The 10022-nt window shown below is 34.0% G+C and overlaps 1 long non-coding RNA gene across 1 annotated transcript; it reads left to right on the top strand.

The window, feature by feature from the left end:
* Window positions 1-6190: 6190 nt before the first annotated feature.
* Window positions 6191-8453, top strand: LOC128203484 (uncharacterized). The gene is made up of 3 exons (XR_008255956.1): window positions 6191-6336; window positions 7481-7687; window positions 8132-8453. It is a non-coding gene; the product is annotated as an uncharacterized LOC128203484 (long non-coding RNA).
* The last annotated feature ends 1569 nt before the right edge of the window (window positions 8454-10022 follow it).

Raw genomic sequence — 10022 nt, 5'->3', positions numbered from 1 at the left:
AGAGATTGCTGAAGAACAGCAACATTTATCAGGTATACAAAGGCGAAAAAGAAGAGATGAAACTGTCTTACCTGTAGCTAAACCTAATGACGAAGTCGATGAACATGACATGGGATAACAGGTAGAATTGTGCCATGCAGTTAATGAGAAATTGGGGAGATAGAATGACGTGTTTCACCTAAACCTCCTCATAGAAGGTCTGCAAGAGAAATACTTTGTGGTGAATGCTGCTCAGGCCTTGGCTTGTCCTATTGATAACTGAATTTTGGCAATTGATGCTTTGATGAAAAATAGATAACCGAACTCTATGGATAGTGAGGAAGTTCATCGACTAATTTCGTCAATATTTCAGTGAGGTAACTGATATGACATATTTCAAATATGTATGTTTGTCATATGATGCTAATGATTTGGGTTTTGTTAGTGTTCTAGTTTGGTGGACTTTATAAGTGCATGTGTTGATGCGGGTTAGCATATTTTGTAGTAGGGGAGAGGCATTACCAAGTTATTTTTCGATAAAGTATTTCTATTTTTGACTATTTAGGTCAGTTTTTAATGGAAGTACATGTAGTGTATTTTGCCATGGATGCCAGTTATTGAATATATGATTTATTGTAAATAATGAATGTTTTATATGTTTAAAACTGAGTTGTGTTAGAATTGATATGTATTGTTATAGTATGCTATTTGGTTTGTTAATTACAGGTTGCAGTCTTTCTGTATACACAGACCTGCTACGGTATAAGCTATAACAGACAAAACAGAATGTAAAGTGAAATGAAGTTGTGTTTATTACATATCGTTGCACGAACATGTACACACATGTACATAAATACAATTAAAAAGATCTTGCACCCTTTTTTATAATCTACATATAGTAGCTAGCGCTAGCTTCGGTATAAAAGGAGGAAATGACAATTGAAGGCTGCTGCTCTATGACAAGTATGTAGGCACTGATTTGATCTCTGATTATGACAAGAAAGTTTCTGGTTTGCACATACAGTTCTATACATTTGTGCAACAATATCATTATACGAACTATTTTCGTTCTATTTTCATATAAAATATACCCACGCTGCATCGAAACCTAATTATGTCGAGCACTCGAGCAATATCCTCGGTCCCAAGTACACAAATCGTGCACAAAACCTTATGGCTCCCTCGAGGACATAATTTCACACTTTTTCCCGAACGCGTGTTCCAAAATAAACAAACAATTGCTAGGTGTTAAAATTTTCGCAAGTTGTAAAAAATGCAATGACAGTTGAAAGGCAATTTGATAAGGTGTGAAAAACCGTTTTTTACTGTTAACGCATGACCAATATTAGTTGATATGAGCATTTGAGATGATAATTATGAGTAGTTAATGAAGAGAAGTTAACGCTTTAGATGTGGTCAGAAGGTTGTTTGAATTCGCTGCCGATGCTGACAGTGATCTTCAGACGCTCTGCACGCTGCCACGTCACATTACGATTGAACAGTTTCGCGAAACCGACAAGATGCGCCAATCAACAATCCTTCATTTTGCGAAACTTAAATCTGACTAATACCACAATATGTACTGTCATTCAAATGTTGCTTGTTACGAAAATGTGCTTTTTTGTTAAAATAAACATTTTCTTTTCATTCAATTATTGTTTTTTTCTTTTGCGTTTTACATTTAGATTACGTCAACTTTTGAACATATTAGCGATTTCCACAACGAAACACATACTCGGTGTCTTAGTAAACAGTCTGTTTGACGACTTCAAACTTAAAATACACTGAAAGATATCTCATATCAAACTGAAAAATTGAAAATCGGGTCGTTCGAAACATCGGTTCCCTCGAGGTTTTGGCTCGGTCCCTGGCGACCTCGAGCGATCGCAGTTTTACTGTATATAAATATATGTTTCAGCAAAATCATGCTGCCATTATAATAGTTAGTTGTTCAAATTAACTATATATAATGGTTAGGAAAGTTATAACGTGATTATAAGTTCATAACATCATACCAAACATAGTATGGTGGGAAAACAATTCATCAGTTTAATATTCTCAATAAATATCGATAGATTTACCTTTAGAATGAAATTATACATGTGTTTTTAATTTATATAAATACAATTTATAAACATTTCAAACATATTAGTCACTTTAAAAAGATCGTAAGTAAGGAAATGATCGTGTAAATGGAAAGGGAGCGGGAGAGGGAGAAAGGTGGGGAGACAGAGGGGACACAGGGAGGGAGTGAGAGAGCGTGGAAAGCAAGGAGAAGACAGGAGAGAGACAAAGAACGGTAGACAATGAGTGAGATGGGGGAGTGAGAGAATGAGATGGAGAGAAAGTGAGTCGGAGAGAGTGAGAGAGAGAAAGAGAGGGGGGGGGGGGGGAGCGAAAACGAGATTGAAAGAGATAGATGGTTTGTTTGCGGGGGGAGGTGGTGAGAGTGAAAACGAGAGAGAGAGAGAGGGATTGCTTACATTCTATAAAGTAGATGTGAAACGCCGGATTGGTCCTAAATCATTATCTAGAGTGTTGCATGGTAACGCTCAGCAATGGTGTACTTCTTTTATATTTGAGTCTTCATTTATAAAATCATTTAGATTTTAATTTATGTCATCTAACACAAACTATTAATTCAGTGTGTGATCAAAGGAATGTAATGTGATAAATGGCGCCTCAAATATAATATCGATGTTTAATGTAATTGATTACTAGGACAGAGAGACTCCTACCTTCCCATTATAGATATGAAAAACCTCCTTAAGCAAATGTCATCGACATTAAAACACATTAAAACGTAAGTCCTTCGTCGTTAATTAGTACACGATTTTCAAATAAGGGAGTGATTTGTCACAGATATTCTAGGAAACTAAAGCATATATATATATATATATATATATATATATATATATATATATATATATATATACACATACACATACACATACATACACATACACATATATACATATACATATATACATACATATATATACACACACATACATACACATAAACACACATATACATATATCTCTATATATATATATAAACAAAGCAAAGAGGTGAAAAAAGTAAAGAAAATATAAACACTATGTTCTTGTACAAAGTATATAAGTTTTTACTGTTTTTAAAACGTATGTGGTCTAGATAAACAATTTTACAACTGACCAATTTATAAGTTCTGTTTCATTAATATTTGATTTTTCATAAATATTCCAAGCAAATTTTAAACTACTCTTTAAACCAATAAAGGATGGTCTTATTTTTCTCCTTTTAGCGGCGTGAAGTTAGCGGCCTAGCGGCCTAGCAGCGTGAAGTTAGCGGCATGGCGGTCTAGCAGCGTGAAGATAGCGGCATGGCGGCCTAGCGGCGTGAAGTTAGCGGCATGGCGGCCTATTTTTAGACTGTCGGCTGCAAGCCGACAGTCTTTAGAGAGCGGTATTTCAGAAACGCGACTAGTCGCCTGACACGACATATTGAACATGAATATATTAATACACACCACCTGCTTAGCAACGGAACTACTTACGTTAATGTGGGGCGTCAAGTACCTGCTTATGTGTATTTAACGCGTTATTGCCTTTTTTATGACAAACATTGCGTGTTACTCTTAAAAGTATAGTTGTACCGTTGCAATTTGGTGAGTTTTATTGAACAAATAATGAAAAATAATGAAAGTATAGCATTTACATACGAAGTCATTTTACCCTACATCCAATAGTAAGCTTCACCACATGTTTGCACCCCGTGTGACGTCACACATATCGGCATTCAAGACTGACCCGGCAAACCCCGGCAAAGAACTTATTTTATGAATGAAAGCTATTAAGAAATAAATCATACGCGGTTAAAGAGTTCATGTCATGTAATATTTTGTGAAATAGCTTTTATGTTTCAAATGATTTTTTCAGCAGCAATCGAACTATTGTATTTGTTTGAGTAAATTATTTGGATTATACCTATCACAGTGTGTCAACGTTATGCCTATTGTTATTTTGAACTATACTGTAGGGTGTAGTTTTTAAAGTTATACACAATATGGCGGCGATTATGCGGAAATGAAATTGAATGTTACTTCGAACACGTTCTTCTACAAAATAACCTACCTGTATTTAGTGCTATTGCTTTAACATCAATCAAAGCAAAAATGGCATCAATGTATGCGTCTAAAAATGTTGAATTTAGATGGAGACAATCCAGAAATGAGCTGCCAGGAAGTGATCGATTTCGGACACGAAGGTACATTAGATGATTAGTCATTTAAAATGCCGTCCAGGCTTTTTTTTAATGATGGTTAGCCTGGACTAACCATCATTAAAAAAAAGCCTGGACGGCATTTTAGAATGACTAGAAGGTACATGTACATTAGTCTGAAATAATAGACGTGTTATACGGGATTCTTCCAATCCCTAACGTCTAAACGGTTTTGTGCAAAAAGCGGGGGTGTTTGAAAAATATTGAAATTGTATTAAGTGAAATATTTTATGGTTGAAATGGATAATAAAGTAAAGATTTATATTCATATTTTACCATGGAAGTGCAAAGCTATTTTGCAAAAAACAAGCATTTAATGCATTAAAACACATTATTCACCTTTTCATTAAAAGGAAAGTTGACTGACACAGACAACAATTATGCCAAGTTGAACAACTTGACCCAATCGTAATAATTCGGCCACCTCCGACAAGCTTCGAGATAATACAATCGTAACAACTCAGCCTTGGCCGAACAATCTGAACACCTCAGCCAGTATCCAACAGGGATTGACTATCTCGAAGCTTACCAAAGATGGCGAGTTGTTACAATTGATGGCCGAAATGTTCCGATTGTTGTAAAATTGTGAACTGCAGCCTTGCAGGTGCCCTTCATGTATATATTGTTATGTTTTGACAGAATGAAATGAAGAAAAAAGCATCAAACTCATAATTATTTGCTTGATATTACTTTTTGGTTACGGAATTTTTATAAAATAACATTATCTGGTAATATTTCTTGTTTTTATGATATGTTATAGATGCAATATGCTTTAACCCGGAATAACTACCCACTTTTCGTACAAAACAATTTGTACGTGAAGGATTTGCTGTATCAAAAATCATAAAAAAATCTGTCAACGTACAATTATTTGGACTAGAAGGTACATCTAGCTGATCTACATCTCTTAGTCTAAATATTTGTACTTTGACGGACTCTTTTTGCGATTAAAAAAAATGTATATATATAATATATATATGGCAAATCCTTCACTACAACATCTTCATGTTACTTTCAATTCAGAGTTGATTATTCACTAAAATTTTTGCATTTTTAATTGTTGTTTAACCTGAAATGTCTCAACCATCAAAAAAGAACATATATGCTTCAATAGTCTAAAAAAATAGACGTTTTATATGGGATTCTTCCAATCCCTTACGTCTAATCGGGTTTGTGCAAAACAGGGTGGGGGTTGAAAGATATTGAAATCGTAGTTAGATAAGTATTATATGTTTGAAATAGATATTAAAGGTTTATATTCGTATTTTAGTTATTACCATGTAAGTGCAAAGATTTTTTTCACAAAACAAGCATTTAATGCATTTAACACAACCATTTTACATCTACCTATGTAAATCTATGCACGCAGCCTTGCAGGTGATCTTCATGTATAACAGTTTATATCATTATGTTTTGACAGGAAATGAAGAAAAAACACTCATCAAACTCATAATAATTCGTCAGCTTTTATTTTTTGTGTACATAACTCATATTTTAGATATATATAATTATCTGACCCGGAATCCCAATCGGAATAGCTACCCACTTTTGGTACAAAAAAATTGTATGTGAAGGATATGCCATTTCAAAATTTGTAAAAAGATCAGTTAAGTTACTATTATTTGGACTAGTGCTTCAAGTGTTTGATTTATTGTCTCTATAATGTATAATGCACCTGTCAATTGTAGAGCCAAGCTGGGAGCTGCCTAAAAATCAGTTACCCAGTTAGCTCAGTTTGACAGATCTCCATGCAAGTGTTCACATGGTCGTGGGTTCAAGCACCATACCAGTAGCATCTTTTTCAAAGGTTTACTTTAGAACCCATCATCCAGGAGTAAACAATTATGATTTTTTTATTAAATATTACAGGCCATGTTCTTTTGTAAACTTTCAGATTGAGAAGTGCCTGGATACAAGGCTAGTATTGTTAACATCATCTGATATCAACTGGAACAAAGCTGAAATGGCTGCCTGACCTGACTTAAAAATTGGATGGCAGTACATCAGACTAGAAGATTACAAGTATTGAGGTGGACAAAATGAAACCTGAGCCTACCAAAGCTGACAGATTGCACAAGAAACACATAAATGCAGGTATTTACTGAGATATTGTAATTATTTTTTGAAACTTCTCATTCATTTAAAGTTCAGTTGAAACAGAGTTGGCAAAAAAAATGAACAAAGGTATATACATTTTGAATTCTAATTCAAATGAGACTTTACTGGCCAGCACAGAATGGTAAAATGCTAGTCTACCAATATAAATGTGCCTGGTTCGAATCAGTAAAGCTGATGAATGTACTGGTTGTGTAGCCAGGATGTGAGTAGGCTGATAATGCATATCATATGTTTAAGCTGCACTCTCACAGATTGTCTGTTTTACCAACTTTTTTTATTTCTTGGTCTTGTAATGAATTATTTTATGCGAATTTCTAACACTGGACATAACAGACAACTGGAAAAAGGGGATCGCTGCTTTCTTATATTAATTCAGTCAAAAAAGACAACTGAAAATATTGGAACGCTGTTTTCTTATTTTAATACGGTCAAAAGATGATGTTCTGTGCCAAAAATCTCATTATTAGTAAAGCGTTAGTAATGCTTTTAACCATAAAACCAATAGTTACAAATGTAAATATAAAAAACATGATCTTATCTTTTGTCAGCAGTCTTATTTCATCAGTTTTCATACTGCTTTTCATTAGCTTATTCCAAGCCAAAAAGTAAAAGAAGTTGTCAAAACCTTAATCTGTGACTGAGAGTGCACTCTTACAGATTGAATGTTTTGACTACTTTATTTATTTTTTGTCTTGGAACGGGCCAATTTATGTGAAAATGCATGTTAACCATTCATATAAGATTGCTGACAATAAATTTGTCAGAAAATGTTTATATTTAAGTTCAAAATGTTTTATGCATTTTTCTTAAATCGTTAGTAACGCTTTAAGCCATAAAACCTTTGTTTTCGACCTGAAATATGGAAGTCTGCAATCTAATATTTTGTCAGTAGTCTTATATCACTGGTTTGCAGATATTTTAGCAAAAAAATAGGTCATTCCAAGACAAAAAATACAAAAGTTGTAAAAACAGTAAATCTGTGAGAGTGCAGCTTTAAATGACTAAATGTTTTGATTTGGCTCAATTTTCACCTAAAATCTTATAGTTTTGTGCATCTAAATGGTTGTTTTTAACAACATTACATGCATATGTATAATTTGTTCTTAAATTTGTAATTTAGATTGGAAGATTCATTCTCTGGAAAGTAGAAAAGGGCATGTTACATACTGTTATCACTGCCATGACAGAAACCATATTGAGGAGCTGGTCCACCTGTAGGAAGAATTGCGCTATTGGTTGGAGCAGCACTATTACCCAGCCATACACCAGCACTTAGTTTGTCATAGGGAGCATTTCTGAGCAGTTATGGAGACCACTAACTATGCAGGTATGTCATAATCAAAATCTTGGTTTATATATTTTTATAATTTAGCATCTGTTGAGAAGAAATTTATTTCTAGATTGAAGGCACACACTATAGATTGATGCCCAAAAATATATTTCTTATTTTAATGCATTATCATGTCTAACTCATTTGACTTAAATGATCAAAGCAAAAGAAATGCAAATGATTAATCTGCAGATATACAAATGTAAGCTTTTTTAACTGGGGAAATTGTTGCCACTTGTCTATTAATTAAAGAACATTTATAATTAATAATGTTTAATCTGTACACAAATCATATGCCTTCTTTGTTTTAACCATCAATGTCAAAGAGTCCAGCATGATAATGCATTAAATTGAAAAAAATCATTAATTTATATGAACCCAAAAAAATAATTGAATATTGATGCAGAGTTCAGTTAGAATATAATATAACTTTTTTTGCAGTTGTTGCAGTGAAACTTGCACCAGTGTGTTTTCTGTGGAGATAAAGAGATAGTGTCCAGCAATGAAGACCCAACTCAAGATCTGACCTTGTAAGGCCAATATGAAATAACTGTGTGGGAAAATGGGAAAAACCTGCAGTCAGGAATGCACGGAAATCATCAAAAGAACAGTGTTAAATTAATCTTGAATAACTTGACATTTATTTTGTTTGACATATTTATTCATGGTGCAGTGAAAACATTCTTTTTTCTCATGGTTATTTAAATTTAGAATTGATAGGAGGGAACATCACTATGTAGTTTCATGTTCATAGTCAGATCAAAACCCATGTACATGTATAAATGAGCATTCGAAAATATCAAAATGGTACTTGTTGTATGTAGTGTAAGTTAATTAACATAAACAAAAATATTTAATCAATTTCAATTTATTATGCCCCTTTCAAAGAAGAGGAGTATATTGCTTTGCACATGTTGGCCGCTACGTCCGTCTGTCTGACAGTACCAAAGCTTTTCCGGGTGATAACTCTACAATTCCTAGACCTATTGTCAAACTTGACATGAAAGTTTGGTTTAACCAGTAGATGACCCCTTTTGATTTTAGGGGTAATATGGTCAAAGGTCACAGTGACCTTGAACAGGAAGGTGTCAAACCATACATCTGACTGATAAGTTGACAATGCCTGCACCTATGGCCCTCAAACTCAACATGGAGGCTAAGTCTGACTATTAGAAGATCCTATTGATTTAAGGGGTCATTGGGTCAAAAGTCAAGGTCACAGTGACCTTGAATGCTAAAAGGTTGTACTAATAATGACTGGACAAAGCCTGCACCCATGGCCCTTGAACAACTTGACTTTGGGGTTGGGCCTGACCAGTAGGTGAGCCCTATTGATTTGTCACAGACCATTGAACGCAAAAAGCTTGCCTGTGTGACAACTCGACAAAGTCTGCACCCATGGCCTTCAAACTTGAAATTTAGGTTTGGGTGACCAGCAGATGACCCCTTTGGATTTGGAGGTCAAGGTCACATCTCCAATATTGGTCATTAAAACTATGTCATTTACTTATTCCCTGCTGCTAAGAGGATACATGTTTATCAGCAAATATCAGCCATCATCTGAATATGAGTGAAAACTGTACCAACTACCCTCATACTTTGAATAGCATAATCTTAAAACTGCCTCAAAGGCATCTTTTGTCAATGAAAAACCAGCTGTCATTTGGTCCATGCATATTTCATTCAATTGTCCAGATATTCTTGACAACATGGCGCTAATTAATGCTGCAGGTTTGAAATTTAAGACATTAGTTTTTTTTCTTCAGCACCATGCAGATTTATTAACACTTTATAATAAAAACAAACTAGAAAACAAATTTTAAAGATATTAGTTTTTTTCATGGTATGATGCCACAGCACCATGCAGATTTGTTTTCACTTTTATATCAAAGAAAGTAACTCGAGCACAAATTTTGTAGATATGTGGACTCTGTTGATAGAAGTTCTGGGAGGCATTTTTAGGCTTGAAAGAGCATCATTTTAAAGTTATATTTTTATTATGTCCCTTGAATCTTGGGTATAGTTTGTATTGTATTTGCATTTTAAAGACATTGGCTTCAACAGACCCTAATGAAATGAAGGAATGTAATTGCTTACTGAAACTGTTATAAGCGACGTCATAAATTGAAGCAATTTTAACATATGAATATGCATTTAACTAATTTAAAGCGGTTCAAAATTAGGAAATTTGAATTAAGAATCTTGTAGGCCATTGGATACATGATTAAGTAGGCCCAATATATTTGTGCTTATTATAATCACATTTATCATTACCTTAAAGAGTGTTCATCATTTGTATGAAATCATTTGATCACGTTTCATTTGAAAGAAC

Source organism: Mya arenaria, chromosome 9, assembly GCF_026914265.1.
Source record: "Mya arenaria isolate MELC-2E11 chromosome 9, ASM2691426v1".
Taxonomy (NCBI): domain Eukaryota; kingdom Metazoa; phylum Mollusca; class Bivalvia; order Myida; family Myidae; genus Mya; species Mya arenaria.
This window is presented reverse-complemented; position numbering and strand designations above follow the sequence as displayed.